Source organism: Bos indicus x Bos taurus, chromosome 19 (genome assembly GCF_003369695.1).
Source record: "Bos indicus x Bos taurus breed Angus x Brahman F1 hybrid chromosome 19, Bos_hybrid_MaternalHap_v2.0, whole genome shotgun sequence".
Taxonomy (NCBI): Eukaryota; Metazoa; Chordata; class Mammalia; order Artiodactyla; family Bovidae; genus Bos; species Bos indicus x Bos taurus.
The window spans coordinates 10651284-10669243 of record NC_040094.1 but is presented as its reverse complement, the minus strand read 5'-3'; the positions used below and the strand labels follow the sequence as shown (position 1 = coordinate 10669243).

The following is a 17960-nucleotide window of genomic DNA, read 5'->3' as shown; positions in this document are numbered from 1 at the left end:
GTGGATAACTGATTCACTTTTCTGCACAGCAGAAACTAACACAACATTGTAAATCAACTAAAGTCCAATAAAAATTAAAAACAAAAAGTCACGAGAAGAGCGAAGTGGCCTGCATTAGGGCGGTATGTAGTCAGGTGGAGATACCTGAAGGACCCACTAACCCCTCCCACAAAAGAGCAGGCATTAGGACAAAGCCAAAGGCTATAAAGAGCATCAGCTAAGTACACAGGCCTTCGCCCCTTGTCATCTCATTGGTCCTCTCCCTACTTCAGCTCTGGAGTTGTCAGAAACAGCTTTGAGATTAGAAGAATGGAAGAGCAAGGAAGAAGTTTTGATTTCAAATGGCAGAACAACTTATTGCCTAAAATGAATCTGTGCTTTCAGTGCCTCAAAGGGATAAAAGAGTGTGGTATCTGCCTGGGGTGCCTCTCAGGAGAGGGGAAGAGAGAACTGACAGAATGTCCTGGAGGGCAGCAGAAGGAGAAAAACTTTCCTGATTGTATCCTACTTAGTTCGTCCCACTCAGTAGACCAGATACTACAGATTATGAGTTCTAAAACCCAATGGATGAGTTCTAGAACCTCAGCCCAGACCTTACTCATTTTTTTTAAGAATTTTTTTGTGTGTGGACCACTTTAAAAATCTTTCTAGAATTTGTTATATATTGCTTCTGTCTTGTGGGGGGTTTTTTTGCCCACAAGGAAGGTATATGGGATCGTAGCTTCCCGACCAGGGTTCAAACCCACACCCCCTGCATCGGAAGACAGAGTCTCAACCACTCACCACCAAGGAAGTCCCTCATTCCTCATGTTTTTAATTATATGTATAGTAATTGAGCCTTGGGATTAGAGCAGCCAAGAAAAAATGTACAGTCCTGGCTTCCATGAATATAATCCAGCAGGAGACAGAGACATGAGATAGTAATTGAAGTCCTGAGACGGGCAGGGTGTGAAGGAAGCACACAAGTATATTTCAGCCTCCTGTCTGGGAGGTAGTCAAAGGAAAATTCTTAGAGAAAGTAATATTTAGGCTTAGACCCTAAAGAAGGAAAGTTGAAGTGAGAGAAGTAAAAGGTAAAAGTTGGAAGCAAGGGAAGATTAAAGTGATGCAGAGCTCAGAGGATGGAAAAGTGTGTGGATGATTTGAGCTAGAGAAGAAGGCAAAGTGGCAGGAGAGTGGCACGGGGTGAAGTTGTCAAGGTAAGCTGCAGCTCGAGGAGGCTTCATGGGCTGTTGGAAGGATTTTCGTAATAGGTGCATCTGTATTTAGGATTGTTACATCTTCCTGGTGAATTGACCCTATTATCATTATGAGATGTCTCTCCTTATTTATCTCTGGTAATATTTCTTACCTTGAAGTCTAATTTTTCTGCTATTAATACAGCCACTTTAAGCTCCTTATAAAATATCTTTATAGAGTTAAAAGTCTTCCCTGGTGGCTCAGATGGTAAAGAGACTGCCTGCAATGTGGGAGACCTGGATTCGATCCCTGGGTCGGGAAGACCCCCCCTGGAGAAGGAAATGGCAACCCACTCCAGTATCCTTGCCTGGAAAATCCTATGGTCAGAGGAGCCTGGCAGTCTACAGTCCATGGGGTTGCAAAGAGTTGGATATGACTGAGCAACTTCACTATCACTATCACTATAGAGTTAAAATATGTCTTCTGTAGAGTGCATTGAGTTGACACTCGTATTTTAAAGTGCATTCTGATACTCTCTGCCTTTTAATTGGAGTGTTTAGTCCATTAACATTTAATGTAATTACTGATATGGTTTATTGCCGGGGTCCAGCCCCGGTGGATCCAGGGAATTTGAAGCGGGGACGGTGTCGGCGAGGATCAGGAAACAACTGCTTAATTAAACTTTAATTAAGGATATAAAGAGTAATGGAATAAGGATAGCTCAGTGAGGAAATTCAGTGGAGAAAAGAGGCTGAATAATTCAGCCAGAAGGTAAGAGAAAGAACGACATGGTGAGACCAAGTTTTGGTGAACAAGGCCCGCACTTTATTTTCCAAAGTAGTTTTTATACCTTAAGTTATGCATAGAGGATAATGGGGGAAGGGGTAGAGTCATGCAGCAAGCCAGGCTTTCTTCCTGCAAACTTATCATATGCAAAAGCTTAGGTGATTTGCATCATCTTCTGGCCCGGAGGCCTGTTAACATTTTAAGACCCTTTCTTCAGAAAACTTATTTTTCTCTAAAGGTGATTGGTCAGGAGCCACCCTCCAAAAGCATTAGATAAAGTTGCATTCCTACAGAGCAAAGGTGTGGTGGGCTATAACAAGAAAAAGAATTAACTCAAGGGTCCCAGGTTACAAACATTAAAGCTACTACTTACACCAATTATATTAATCAATACACTGCCAGGGACACAGCAGGTAAGGGATATGGAAACACAGCAGCAAACATTGGCCCAACAAGTGAAAATCCCTTCACCAATACAATTTCTAATCAATCTTTTAACTACTCAAAAGAATCTGTGTTTAGACAGTTTAGAACATCTCCTGCCTCTCACAGTTGGGAGGCTCTGAACAATCACATGTGGCCAGAAAAACCTATTCAGGCAGGCTAGAGGATTTCCAAAGGAGTTTGTAGGTTGAAACACTGTCACACCCAGGAATTATTAACTGGAGCTGTAAGCTAACTCTTTTTTCAGAGAGGTAGTGGGGGACAGCCCCCCGTAAAGTCCGAGGTGTAGGTCAAAGCACAATTCCAGCACTTCAATCTGTTTACCAACCTGGAAGTTCTCCAAATATAATCAGTTAGGGTTTTATGAAGATTTCATTATTCAGGCATGATTGATTCAACCACTGGTGACTGATCTCAGTCTCCAGCCCCTCTCTCCTGCTGGAGGCGGGACAAGATTTGAAGTGGAGGGCTGTGGCAGAGCTGAAAATCGTGGTCTTTCTTGTGACCAGCCCCATACTGAAGCTGTCTCAGAACCCCTCAGCCAAGAGTCATTTCAGCAGCATACCAAAGACACTTGTCATTCCTAATACTAAGGACATTCCAAGGATTTTAGGAGCTCTTGTGCCAAGTACCTGAGAGTAGATTTCTAGTTTTGTAAATGATTGCTCTGGCTACAGAAGGCAATGACATATTTAAGCGGAGGAAAAAAAAGAGTAGGATGTGGCTTCCCTAGTGACTCAGTGGTAAAGAATCCTCCTGCCAGTGCAGGAGACCCAGGTTCAGTCCTTGATCTGGGAAGATTCCACGTGCTGCAGAGCAACTAAGACTGCGCACCGCAGCTGTTGAGCCTGTGCTCTGGAGCCCAGGAGCCACAGTTACTAAGCCTATGTGCCCTAGAGCCTGTGCTCCACAACCAGAGAAGCCACTGCAGTGAGAAGCCTGCACACCGCAACAAAGAGTAGCTCCTATTTGCCACAACTAGAAGAAAGCCTGCGCAGCACAGAAGACCCAGCACAGCCAAAAGTAAACAATAAATACATAAATGAATAAATAAGATTAAAAAAAGAAAAGAGTAGGATGACTTGTTTTTGGTTTGAGCAACTGGGTTGAATGTGGTATCACGGCCTGAAAGAGAAGTAGGTTTGGGAAAAAAGCTATTGGAAGTCAGTCTGGGCCACCTGAGTTAGACACCTGAGATTTAGGCAAGTGGCGTGTCAAATGGAAGGCGGAGTATATGAGCCCGCAGCCCAGAATAGACCTGTCTGCAAATCCATGCTGAAACCAAGGATGATCTAGAGAAGATGGCCAAGAACCCTGCTGGTAGGAACCTCACTCTCTTATAGACAGGTTGCCCTTATTGGAGCAAGAGTAGAGAAAAAGGGAGGGGAGGTGGTTGGAAATAATTATATCAGTAACCAGGTTGAGGGAAAGAATGATACATTCATTGATTCATCATTCATTCAGTAGTATGCATTTGCTGGGCAGCTACAGTGGCTGGCAACTGGCTGGAGATGCAGAGAGCAATATGACCTGCTTCCTGCTTTTAAAGACCTCACAGTTGAGTAGGGGAAAAAATGCATTTATAACTCAGAGAGCTATGTACACAAAGCACAGTGTGGTCACTGTTAGCTGGGAAGCTGAAGGGAGGCATCCAGGAGAGATGAGAAGAACTGAGAATCTGCTCATAGGAGGCCAAGATTGGCATGCATAGAGAGAAGTCCACAGAAAGGTTAGAGGAGCAGAGAATGTATACGGAAGGGCTGAGACCAGAGACAAGGGGTTCTTGTGTGAAAGTGACTGGAAGGGACCTTAAAATTCTTTAAGACTTAAGGAACTGCTCAACTAGAGGTGGTAGGATGAGATGAAATGCATCACAGTAACATGAAAAAATGTGGTTGATTCAGAAAACCACGGACTGCATGTTCACAGAGCACTGTGCTTTCTGGCATGCTGGAAGACCTGGGGCAGAAACCTCTTTACAACAGGAAGTTAAGTGACAGTTACACAGCATCGTAGGTAAGGTGTGTTCTTTGAGGAGAAGCTGGGACTAACTTTTGCCACAAGTAAATGGTTTGGCTTCCTGTGAGATGTGGAAGCCAGGAAGATCAGTCATTCACGACCAAAGTTTGAGATGGTGTATGTAATGCTTTCTTAGAGAAATGAACTTGACTGGAGCTCAGGCCGCCTGATGCAGACACCGTGGTTTTCCAGAAAGAACCGGGCTTGATCAAGTGCCACAGGTACCTAGTAGCACCTGTGGTTCCCTTGAGGAGCTTTGTGACAGGTGCTCCAGCCAGCTGTGTGAGAATGGGGACATAACCACACCCTTTCCCTTTAGAGCAGGAAGTGAGACCATGGGTTAAAATGCCTTATTCGTGGAGAAGACGTTCATAAACCACCGTGGGTGCCTTTGTTACTATGCAGGATTAGACTAGTTCTCTGTGTTTTCTCCTCCCCCCTCGCCCCCACCTCTCTTTCAAGACAAAAGAAACCTGGCCTCTCCAAGCAGGCGGACTTCAGCAGGCAGAGGCCGTCCACGCGGACCGGTGGCAGGAAGCGTGCGCTCGGCCTGCAGAGGGGCGCGGCGACCCTGCCTGGGTGCGGAGCTCGGGATGCGGTGGCTGGGGCGACGGCAGGCTGGAGTAGGAGTCGGAAGCGGCCGCCTGCGATTGGGTGCCAGGAAGCCGTATGCTAATGAGGCGTACTGCGGCTTTGAAGTGTTTCTGGGCTATTTCCGAGCGAATATGGTATTTTGAAGTTTGCCGTTTTACCAAGTTTCAGGATGTAATATGGAAAATGTTTGTGAGGCGGCGAGGGGAGCGACACAAGTGTGGCCGTCAGTAGAAAGTGAGCGGCTCCCGCAGACCCAGCAGCGGCTGGCCGGTAGAAGTTAAGACTATACTTTCAGGGATCATTTCTATAGTTTGTTACTAGAGAAGTTTCTCTGATCGTGTAGAGCACCCGAAACCACGAGGAAGAGACGCAGCGTTTTCTCCTGAGCGTGAAGTTGGCGTTTGGTGCTGCTTGATGCAGCTGCCATCGGCCGTTGATGATCGTTCTTCTCTCCCGTCTGGGAGAGTTAGAGGGAGAAAACGCCGTCTGAGTGGTTTCGTTCCTATTTTGATGTTCTGAAAAGTAAGATTTCTGTGGTGTTAGTTTTTTAGCTATATGGAGAATTGAGTTTGAGTTTTCTATGTCGCTGAGATTTGCTGGGTTTTAGGAGTTGAGGATGAACAAGGAGGTATGGCATGCTGTGGTTTAAGGGGTCGCAGAGTCGTACATGACTGAACTGGAGTATATCGTTGAGGTTTAGGCTTTAATTTTGGTTTGAGGAAGCTTTCTCAGCGTTAGAGTGGTTTTCCAAGAGTCAGTTCTTTATATCGGCTGACCAAGCTACTGGAATTTCAGTTTCAGCATCAGTCCTTACAGGGAATATTCAGGATTGATTTTGTTCAGGAAGGATGGTTTGGATCTCCTTGCAGTCCAAGGGACTCTGAACAGTCCCCTCCAACAACAGTTCAAAAGCCTCAATTTTTCGGTGCTTAGCTTTCTTTATAGTTCAAATCACATCCACACATGACTACTGGAAAAACCATAGATTTTTAGTCTCGTCCAATTCTTTGCGACCTCTTGGGCTGTATGTAGTGTGCTAGTCTTCTCTATCCATAGGGATTCTCCAGGCAAGAGTACCAGAGTAGGTAGCCGTGCTCTTTTCTAGGGGATCTTTCCAAGCCAAGGATTGAGCCCACATCTCCCACGTTGCAGGTTTTGTTTTTTTTTTTAATTGTCTGAGGCATGAGGGAAAGCCACACCGTGTGCACTCCCCCCCCCAAAAGAATCTGCCTTTATATGAGAAATGTCACTATCTATACAAAGTGTGTGGCTGCTGTGATCCCTAAAGGAAATAAGTCCTGATTATTCATTAGCAGGACTGATGCTGATGCTCAAACTGAAATTCCAGTACTCTGGCCACTTGCTGAGAACTGACTCATTGGAAAAGACCCTGATGCTGGAAAAGATTGAAGGCAGGAGTAGAAGGGGATGACAGAAAATGAGATGGTTGGATGGCATCACCTACTCGATGGATGTGAGTTTGAGTAAACTCCGGGAGTTGTTGATGGACAGGGAGGCCTCACGTGCTGCAGTGCCTGGGGTCGCAAACAGCCAGACGCGACTGAGCAACTGAACTGACTGCCATGACCCCAGCAGAGGTTCTGGGGTTAAAGCAACTGTATGTTTTAAGAGATTTCTCTAGATTGTTACTGGAAGGTTTCTGTGTGGAGTCCTCAAAGGCCACAAGGAGGCAGGTTTTCTTCCAGAATGTGAAGTCATCTCTTGATGTTGCATTTGTAACTGCCTTTTGCCTTTGATGACTGTTCTTTTCCCCTGGAGGAGTAAGAGGCGGGGAACACTATCTGTGATTTTTCCAATGAAACGAGGGGGGAGTTTCTCTGATGCAATTTTAAGTTTTTGTTTTCTGATTGGATTTACAGGTCATGAGCTCCTTCACACATTAGGGGTGGCCCAAGGGTATTAAGGGCTTCCCTCACAGCTCAGTTGGTACAGAATCCGCCTGCAATGCAGGAGATATCAGTTCGATTCCCTGATTCCTGGGTTGGGAAGATCTGCTGGAGAAGGGATAGGCTACCCTGCTGGGGACCAGCCCCAGCTGATCCAGGGTATTCGAAGGAGAGACGGCCTAGGCGACTATTTATATGCTAATTAGAGATATAGAGAACAATAGAATGAGGATAGCTCAGTAGGAAAATTCAGTGGAGAAAAGAAGCTGAGTAGCTTGGTTTACGCAGGAGACCAATAAAACTTCAAGACAAGAAGTTTGCACCACTTACGTAGGCCGCAGGCGCCCTCTCAAATAGCGGAAGGTGCCTCACCCTAGACACCTTCTCGAGTGGGTCTTAGAAGCCCAGGCATAATTAGTAAGCGTGGTGGGTTCCGCGCTCCAGATGGAGACTCAGCTGGAAGTTAAAGGGAAGAATGACATGGGGAGACCAAGCGCTGGTGAACAAGGCCCGTAGCTTTATTTTTAACAGGGGCTTTTATACCCTAAGTTACACATAGAGGATAATAGGGGATGCAAAGTCAGCAGTCTTTGATTCTTATCAAAAACCAAGGTTTCTTTCCTGCAAATTTATCGTATACAAATGGTTTAGGTGATTTATATCATCTTCTGGCCAGAAGGCCTACTAACATTTTATGACTCTTGACAAGGACTTATCAACAAAGACTTATTTTCTCTAAGAGTAATTATTTTAAGGTTTGGCACCATCTTCCAAAGATAAAATTGCATTCCTATAGGGCGGATGTGTAATGGGTTTACAACAAAGGAAAGAATTTATTACCTTAAGGGTCTAAAGTTACTAACACCAAGGCCACTACTTATTTTTTACTATATACCAACTATTAATTAATACACATTCAAGGATACAATTCAGGGGATGTGAAAACTTGGCAACAAGCATTGACTCATCAATGAAATCCTTTACTAGTTTATTCTGACAGTTTTTAACTCTCTGAGAGGCTCTAAGCTATTTGAATATCTTAAGCTTCCCGTGCCTCTGGAGGCTAGGAGACTGTAAACAATCGTATGCATAGCTGCAGGAGTCCGGGTAAACTTGTCAGGCGAGTTAGAGAGCCATCTGAGGGGTTTGGATTTAAACACTCCTAATTGCCCAGGGACATTATTAATTGGAGCTGTAAGTTAACTCTTTGACAGAGAGAGAGCGAGATGGTGGTAGGGGACAGCCCCCAGTAAAGTCAGAGGTGAGAGCACAAAGCAATAAAGTAGGCAGACTCTGGTTTTTGGGGGGGAAATGCTCGAGAATATCCGGGGGGACTCCTGAGGCTCGATCCCGCCTTTGCGTATGCCGAGCCTCCTTCCTCATGACCTTTGTCATGAGCAGAATGCCTCACCGGCTCCCCGCACTACCCACTCTAGTGTTTTGAACTGTATAATCCATGGGGTCTCAAAGAGTCAGACAGGATTGACTGACTTTCACTTTCACTTTCAAGGGTATTAAAACAAAGTTACTTTGCTTCCTGTACTCTCCTGTCAGTCAAGTCACTCTTCTGAAACATGTAGGCAGACATCACTTCCTGTCCTCTATAGTGATTTCTTTCTTTGTATCTCAGTCTAAGCTAAGGAAATAGAATATGTGTAGGCTTAGGATTTATAAGACTTTAGTCCAGAGGAGGAGTGAAAGAAGGCAGAATTTGGTCGAACCATGGTGGACAGAAAGCTAAGGGCAGCTATTGAACGAGAGTGACCGCATCTGCTGTGTGTTTTAAGGTCACTCTAAAAGCTCTATGGCAGTTATACTTTTCGGGAGGGGTGAGTTTGCACAGAGGAACCTGGCGGGCTACAGTTTATGGAGTCACAAAGAGTAAAACATGACTTAGTGCCTAAACAACAGCAATGAGGTGGCAAGTGTGAAGGCCAGTTAGGCACCTGCTGCATTCATCTGCTTGGGAGAAGGTGAAGTGATGATAGAGAAAGAGGAGATCTGTGAGATATGTAAGTGGTAAAGTTGACAGGAATTGGGATTGATTTGTTGACAAAATTCAACTAACAAGAAGAAGGGGAAAAAATGGGAGTTTTATTTGAGCTAATCTGAGGATTAACCTGAGAAGCAGACTCTCAGAAAGCTGTTAGAAGTCGAAGACAGTCATATACATTTTCCAAAGAATTGTACATCAAAATGACATACTGATATTTTATATAAAGTTCACCAAGGAACCAGGTAGTCCCAGTGAACTTGTACAAAGTAAGCAGCAAGTCACCATGCCCTCCTACAGAGGTGAGAAAGAATGAAATTCTTTTAAGAAATCCCATTGCTAATGTCAAAAGAAAGAAAAAAAAAATTTATGGTTGACCAGCACTCCCATTTTTGAGGGACTCTGATTAATGTGTAATGATGCACATTGCATTTGATGGAGGAAGCCCAAACAAACACACAGAATTTTAGGTTTAATTTTTTCATGTTCTGCTTTGAAATATAAACCATAAATTTCATTTCATTGGGATCACTGAAGACATGAGTGAGGGGAGCTGTCAAGGATAACTGTCAGGTCTTCTGACTTGATCAAATGTGTGGATAATAATTCCTTGTGTTAATGGGGGAAATGGAGGAGGAACTGAATTAGGTAGAGCAATGGGGTGAGCAGTGATGACAGAGTTCAGTTGGAGCAGGTTTAGGAGAAATTTCTGACCTTCAGCAAATGAATGGCAAAGGAGTTAGAACTCCCACAGCAGACCCTGAAGAAGCAGACTCCCCAGGCCTTGGCCTTACCTAGAAAATCCTCAGACATTGGCCTGCCTGCCCTCCCCTCTTCCTCCTACCCTGTGTTCTCTAGCTGTCTTCCAGTTGCTGTAACACACAACCTTGTTCCTTTCTTTGGGTCATTGTATTCATTGTTTTCTCCACTTAAATGCAACCTCCAAAAGGACGCCTTCCCTGAGCACCCAAATCTGAAGTGGCCGTCAAATCCCTCTCTGTTTGAACTCTTATCCTCTGCATGCCTCATCATCTCATCCTCTCAGGTAATTGTTGTCATCTCCCTCCCCTACCAGAGTGTAAGCTTTTGTGAGAGTAGGGACCTCTGTTTGCCCAGTACCTAGAGTAATCTTTAGCACATAGAAAACACATCTGGGTGAAACCTACCAGCTCTGCTATTAACAGACCTCAACAGGTTCCTTAGTCTTTATGTGCCTCAGTCCCCCTGTCTGTAAAAATGGGATGATATTTGTATAATCACTTAAAATGATGACTGGTGGCTGGCAAGCTGGTGCAAATACTAGGTAGCAGTTTTATAGTTTCACTCTTTCTAATTGGGATGCTGGGGAAGACTCTTGAGAGTCCTTTAAACTGCAAAGAGACCAAACCAGTCAGTCCTAAAGGAAATCATCCCTGAATATTCATTGGAAGGACTGATGCTGAAGCTGAAGCTTGAATACTTTTGCCACCTGATGCGAAGAGCCAACTCATCGGAAAGACCCTGATGCTGGGAAAGATTGAAGGCAGGAGGAGAAGGGGGTGACGGAGGATGAGATGGTTGGATGGCATCACCGACTCAATGGACAAGAGTTTGAGCAAACTCAGAGAAAAAGTGAAGACAGGGAAGCCCGAGGTGCTGCAGTGCAGCACTCGGGGTTGCAAAGTGTCAGATATGACTTAACGACTGAACGATAACAACAGTTTCATAGTTAGCACTCATTATTTGCGAAGGGAAGAAGGATGTCAACGCAACAACCAGCTTCATTTTAAAAACTGATGAAGTGTGAACTGGTAGTGCAGTCCTATGGCAAAAACCCCAAAGGTTCTGTTTTCCAGCTCTGATTCTCACCCACCCAGCCCCCATCTCTGCTTTAGTCATGGTAACCTCTTAACAGAGTTTGAAACTCTGACTTCTTCGAGAGCCTTGAATGCAGCTGCTAAGACTGAGTAATCAGTGGAATCAGCTAGGTTCTCAGGAGCAAAGGCAGACACCCGCCCTTTCCTGTACAGCTTTCAGGGGCGGGGCTGCTTTAGTCCATCTGTGCAGCGAGTGCCTCCTGGGCTTTAAAGACTGGGGTTGTGATTGGCTGGCTGTCACTCTGTATTATGTAAATTAAGTTTGATTTTTAAAAACTGGTAAATTATATTTTCAGTGAAAATGCTCAAATGAGGTGATAAGTGACAGCATTTGAAAGCTGTATTGCAAGAGCTCTTTCTGTTTTTTTCCCAGTAGAAGAAAAAATGGCCAAGTGGTGGGGAAACTGTGTTGCCCTCAGTGAAAAGTTCACAGCTAGCACAGACCCGGCAGCGGCCGGGGGCTGGAGGTTAAGACTATACTTTCAGGGATCATTTCTATAGTTTGTTACTAGAGAAGTTTCTCTGAATGTGTAGAGCACCCGAAACCATGAGGAGGAGATGTAGTGTCCTCTCCTGAGCGTGAAGCTGGTCCTTGGTGTTGCTTCTGCAGCTGCCACTGGCCATTGATGATCGTTCTTCTCTTCCTTTGGGAGAGTAAGAGGGAGAGGACACCGTCTGAGTGGTTTCACTTACAATTGATCTTTCCCTAAGAAAAGGAATCATTTTATGTTTCTTATTTAACTCACCCGTGTTTTAGCTATGTTTTAAAAACGTGTACCTCATCAGGCTTAATTTACATAATGTAGAGTGACAGCCAGTCACAACCCAAGTCTTTATAAGCCCAGAAGGCATTTGCTGCATAGACTGACTAATGCGGCCCTGCCCCTGAAAGCTGTAAAGGAAACAGATGTGAATACCTGACCAAATGACATGCCTTTTGAGAAATCTATATTCAGGTCAGGAAGCAACGGTTAGAACTGGACTGACTGTTAGAACAACGGACTGGTTCCAGATAGGAAAAGGAGTACGTCAAGGCTGTATATTGTCACCTTGATTATTTAACTTATATGTGGAGTACATCATGAGAAACGCTGGGCTGGAAGAAGCACAAGCTGGAATCAAGATTGCTGGCAGATATGTCAATAACCTCAGATATGCAGATGCCTCTTGAAGAAAGAGGAGAGTGAAAAAGTTGGCTTCAAGCTCAACATTCAGAAAACGAAGTTCATGGCATCTGGTCCCATCACTTCATGGGAAATAGATGGGGAAACAGTGTCAGACTTTATTTTTTTGGGCTCCAAAATCACTGTGGATGCTGACTGACACTTACTCCTTGGAAGGAAAGTTATGACCAACCTAGATAGCATATTCAAAAGCAGAGACATTACTTTGCCAGCAAAGGTCCATCTAGTCAAGGCTATGGTTTTCCCAGTGGTCATGTATGGATGTGAAAGTTGAACTGTGAAGGCTGAGCGCCGAAGAATTGATGCTTTTGAAGTGTGGTGTTGGAGAAGACTCTTGAGAGTCCCTTGGACTGCAAGGAGATCCAACCAGTCCATTCTAAAGGAGATCAGCCCTGGGATTTCTCTGGAAGGAATGATGCTAAAGCTGAAACACAGTACTTTGGCCACCTCATGCGAAGAGTTGACTCATTGGAAAAGACTGATGCTGGGAGGGATTGGGGGCAGGAGGAGAAAGGGACGACAGAGGATGAGATGGCTGGATGGCATCACTGACTCTATGGACGTGAGTCTGAGTGAACTCCGGGAGTTGGTGATGGACAGGGAGGCCTGGCGTGCTGTGGTTCATGGGGTCGAAAAGAGTCAGACACTACTGAGTGACTGAACTGACTGACCTTATTGCCAGTGGCCTTTGCACAGCGCTGGAGGGTTTCTCTTTTATAGCTCTGTGTGTGCTGAGTCATTCCAGTCATATTTGTCTGTGTGTCATGTGAGCTGTCTCTAACCTGACAAGTTTATCATGGGTTCCCTAGGCAAATGCACTGAAATGGGTTGCCATCTTCTTTCCAGGGTATTTTTCCCCAGCCAGGGATTGAACCCGCGTCTCTTTTTGCTCTTTACCACTATCGCCATTATTAGTCAGTGTTAAACCTCTTTTACTCTCATTGCTATTAAATGTCTGTAGTTCTTCCATGAGTTTCTCTTTATGGATCTATAGTGGCCAAGCTTTCATTGTAAGCCTAAATTAGTTCTCGGTCCTCTTGAAATATTGGGAGCGGTGAGAGGAGCAGTTTATGCTCTGGAATATGCCTCCTGTTCTTTTCTGTTCTGTGAAGTCGCTCAGTCGTGTCCGACTCTTTGCGACCCCATGGACTGTAGCCCACCAGGCTTGTCCGTCCATGGGATTCTCCAGGCAAGAATACTGGAGTGGGGTACCATTTCCTTCTCCAGGGGATCTTCCCGACCCAGGGATCGAACCTGGGTCCCCCACATTGCAGGCAGACGCTTTAACCTCTGAGCCACCAGGGAAGCCCCAGGAATATGCCTTGGTCTGTCATTTACTAGTTGTGGGTTCCTGGGAAGTTCCTTGACCCCAATCTGTCTCTCTGTGTAAATGAATATAAATAGCATTAACACATAGAGCTGTCATTAAGGGTGAAATTAGATAAAGCAAGGACAATAGGTGAGCACTCCTTTCCCCCTTTGTGAGAATGCCCCTCCTTTAAATGAGAAATCCCTCTTTCTCCAGTCTTTGCTGTAGCAGCACCACCCACTGAATTGCCAACATGTCAATCTTTGAAATCTCTTTCCCTGACACCCCACTCCTCCTCCTGCAGCAAGCCCACCAGTGAGTCCCATCCTACTAACTGAATTTCCAGAGCAGCCCATGTTTCTCCTCCTTCCTTGCAAGCTACCATGATCTCTCCTTCAGACACCTTGCTTGCAGTGGCCTCGGAACTGGTCTTCACAGCTTCCAGCCTCTCAATGGCTTCCCTCACACTTAAAATCCAGACTGCCCGGGAGTTGGACTTGCCTAGAAAATCCTCAGACATTGGCCTGCCTGCTCTTCCTCCTACCCTGTGTTCTCTAGCTGTCTTCCAGTTGCTGGAACACACAACCTTGTTCGTTTCTTTGGGTCATTGTATTCATTGTTTTCCCCACTTAAATGCAACCTCCAAAGAGAGGCCTTCCCTGAGCACCCAAATCTGAAGTGGCCGTCAAATCCCTCTCTGGACTCTTATCATCCTCTGCATTCCTCATCATCTCATCCTCTGGGTGATTGTTGCCATCTCTCTCCCCTAGCAGGGTGTAAGCTTTTTGTGAGAGTAGGGACCTCTGTTTGCCCAGTACCTAGAGTAATCTTTAGCACATAGAAAGCCAAACCAGGATGATGGTTAAGGTGACACCTACCAGCTCTGCTATTGACAGACCTCAGGCCAGTTACCCAAGGCCTTTCTGTGCCTTAGTCCCCCATCCATAAAAATGGGACGATTATACTCGTATTGGTCTCATAGTTAAAGCAGTTAAAATGATGAATGGTGCTGGCAAACTCACAATAAATAGTAGCTAGTATTGGCAATGGCACCCCACTCCAGTACTCTTGCCTGGAAAATCCCATGGACAGAGGAGCCTGGTAGGCTGCAGTCCATGGGGTCGCTAAGAGTCGGGCACAACTGAGTGACTTCACTTTCACTTTTCACTTTCATGCATTGGAGAAGGAAATGGCAACGCACTCCACTGTTCTTGCCTGGAGAATCCCAGGGAGGGGGGAGCCTGCCATCTATGGGGTCACACAGAGTTGGACACGACTGAAGCCACTTAGCAGTAGCAGCAGCAGTATTGTCATAGTTGGCACTCAGGTATTTGTCAGGAGAAGAAATAATGTCAAAGACAGAAGCCAGCTTTATTTTAAAAATTCAGAAAGTGTGAACAGGTAGTGTAATCCTGTGGCAAAACCCCCAAAGGTTCTGTTTTCCAGAGCTGGTTGTCAGCCACCCAGTCCCCGTCTCTGCCTCAGTCATGGTGACCTCTTATTACTTCTTGGACAGGGTTGAATGCAGCTGCTAAGGTTGAGTTATCAGTGGAATCAGCTAGGTTCTCAGGAGCAAAGGCAGACACCCGCCCTTTCCTTTACAGCTTTCAGGGGCGGGGCAGCTTTAGTCCATCTGTGTAGCAAATGCCTACTGGCATTGTTGTGATTGGCTGTCACTCTGTATTATGTAAATTAAGTTTGATTTTTTAAAAATGTTAAATTACATTTTCAGTGACAATGTTCAAATGAGTTGGTAAGTGACAGCATTTGAAAGCTGTATTGTAAGAGCTCTTTCTGCTTTTTTTCCCAGCTGAAGAAAAAATGGCCAAGTGGTGGGGAAACTGTGTTGCCCTCAGTGAAAAGTTCACAGCTAGCACAGACCCGGCAGCGGCCGGGGGCTGGGGTTTAAGACTATACTTTCAGGGATCATTTCTATAGTTTGTTACTAGAGAAGTTTCTCTGAATGTGTAGAGCACCCGAAACCATGAGGAGGAGATGTAGTGTTCTCTCCTGAGCGTGAAGCTGGTCCTTGGTGTTGCTTCTGCAGCTGCCACTGACCATTGGTGATCGTTCTTCTCTTCCTTTGGGAGAGTAAGAGGGAGAAGACACCATCTGAGTGGTTTTGTTTATAACTGGTTTGTTGAAAGCAGTGTACTGTCACTTTTATGTGATATAATTAGGCTTGTTGGGTTATGTTTTAAGTGTTTGTGGAATGGGTCTGGTGTTTGCTATGACCAGTGCATATTCTTGGCAGAATTCTATTAGCCTTTGTTCTCTGTACTCTGGTCAAATTTTCCTATTGACTCCACATGTTTCTTCACTCCTCTATAATGAAAAGGACATCTTTTGGGGGGGTATTAATTCTAGGAGGTCCTGTAGGTTTTCGTAAAACCTTTTGACTTTAGCTTCCTCAGTATTACTAGTTGGGGGCATAGACTTGGATTACCATGATATTGAATGGTTCGCCTTGAAAATAAACAGAGATCATTCTGTTGTTTTTGAGATTGCATCCATGTATTGCATTTTGGACTCCTGTTGTTATGATGGCTACTCCATTTCTTCTAAGGGATTCTTGCCCACAGTAGTAGATATAGTGATCATCTGAGTTAAATTCCCCCATTCCAGTATATTTTATTTTGCTGATTCCTAAAATGTCAACGTTCACTCTTGCCATCTCCTGTTTGATCACTTCCAATTTGCCTTGATTCATGGACCTAACTTTCCAGGTTCCTATGCAATATTGCTCTTAATAGCATCGGACCTTGATTCCATCACCAGTCACATCCACAACTGTGTGTTGGACAGATGGAAATCAACAGATGGTCAACACTGAAATCAGATTGATTATATTCTTTGCAGCCAACGATGGAGAAGCTCTATTGCTATTGCTAAGTCACTTCAGTCGTGTCTGACTCTGTGTGACCCCGTAGATGGCAGCCCACCAGGCTTGCCCGTCCCTGGGATTCTCCAGGCAAGAACGCTGGAGTGGGTTGCCATTTCCTTCTCCAACTCAGGAAAGTGAAAAGTGAAAGTGAAGTCGCTCAGTCGTGTCCGACTCTTCTAGACCCCATGGACTGAAGCCCACTAGGCTCCTCCATCCATGGGATTTTCCAGGCAAGAGTACTGGAGTGGGGTGCCATTGCCTTCTCCGGGAGAAGCTCTATACAGTTTGCAAAAACAAGACCGGGTGCTGACTGTGGCTCAGATCATGATTACTTATTGCCAAATTCAGACTTAAGTTGAAGAAAGTAGGGAAAATGACTAGACCATTCAGATATGACCTAAATCAAATCCCTAACAATTATACAGTGGCAGTGAAATATAGATTTAAGGGACTAGATCTGATAGAGTGACTGATGAACTATGAATGGAGGTTCATGACACTGTACAGGAGACAGGAAGCAAGACCATCCCCAAGAAAAAGAAATGCAAGAAAGCAAAATGGCTGTCCGAGGAGGCCTTAAAATAGCTGTGCAAAGAGAAGCCTAAAGCAAAGGAGAAAAGGAAAGATATACCCATTTGAATGCAGAGTTCTAAAGAATAGCAAGGAGAGATAAGAAACCCTTCCTTAGTGATCAGTGCAAAGAAATAGAGGAAAACAATAGAATGGGAAAGACTAGAGATCTCTTCAAGAAAATTAGAGATACCAAGGGAACATTTCATGCAAAGATGGGCTTAATAAAGGACAGAAATGGTATGAACCTAACAAGCAGAAGATAGTAAGAAGAGGTGGTAAGAATACACAAAAGAACCGTACAAAAAAGATTTTCATGACCCAGACAATCACGATGGTGTGATCACTCACCTAGGGCCAGACATCTTGGAATGTGAAGTCAAGTGGGCCCTTAGTGGAGGTGATGGAATTCCAGCTGAGCTATTTCAAATCCTAAAAGATGGTGCTGTGAAAGTGCTGCACTCAATATGCCAGCACATTTGGAAAACTCAGCAGTGGCCACAGGACTGGAAAAGGTCAGTTTTCATTCCAATCCCAAGGAAATGCAATGCCAAAGAATGCTCAAACTACCGCACAATTGCAGTCATCTCAAATGCTAGCAAAGTAATGCTCAAAATTCTCCAAGCCAGGCTTCAAGAATTATGTGAACTGTGAACTTCCAGATGTTCAAGCTGGTTTTAGAAAAGGCAGAGGAACCAGAGATCAAATTGCCAACATCCGCTGGATCATCGAAAAAGCAAGAGAGTTCCAGAAAAAAACATCTATTTCTGCTTTATTGACTATGCCAAAGCCTTTGACTGTGTGGATCACAATAAACTATGAAAAATTCCTAAAGTGATGGAAATACCAGACCACTTGACCTGCCTTCTGAGAAATATGTATTGCAGGTCAGGAAGCAACAGTTAGAGCTGGACATGGAACAACAGACTGGCTCCAAATAGGAAAAGGAGTACCTCAAGGCTATATATTGTCACCCTGCTTATTTAATTTATATGCAGAGTACATGATGAGAAACACTGGACTGGATGAAGCACAAGTTGGAACCAAGATTGCCGGGAGAAATATCAATAACCTCAGATATGCAGATGACACCACCCTTATGGCAGAAAGTGAAGAGGAACTCAAAAGCCTCTTGATGACAGTGAAAGAGGAGAGGGAAAAAGTTGGCTTAAAGCTCAACATTCAGAAAACTAAGATCATGGCATCTGGTCCCATCACTTCATGGCAAATAGATT

The 17960-nt window shown here is 44.7% G+C and overlaps 1 protein-coding gene, 3 non-coding genes and 1 pseudogene across 5 annotated transcripts in view; all 5 read left to right on the top strand.

Annotated features, from left to right (window-relative positions):
• TEX14 (testis expressed 14, intercellular bridge forming factor) overlaps window positions 1–17960 on the top strand; it is a 109512-nt gene that overhangs the window by 5436 nt on the left and 86116 nt on the right. The gene's annotated exons all lie outside the window — the stretch shown is intronic.
• LOC113878709 lies at window positions 5302–5517 on the top strand. The gene has a single exon (XR_003507125.1). It is a non-coding gene; the product is annotated as a small nucleolar RNA U3 (small nucleolar RNA).
• On the top strand, window positions 6639–6831 carry LOC113878714 (annotated as a pseudogene).
• Window positions 11249–11462, top strand: LOC113878707. Its single transcript, XR_003507123.1, has one exon. It is a non-coding gene; the product is annotated as a small nucleolar RNA U3 (small nucleolar RNA).
• LOC113878712 lies at window positions 15179–15392 on the top strand. The gene has a single exon (XR_003507128.1). It is a non-coding gene; the product is annotated as a small nucleolar RNA U3 (small nucleolar RNA).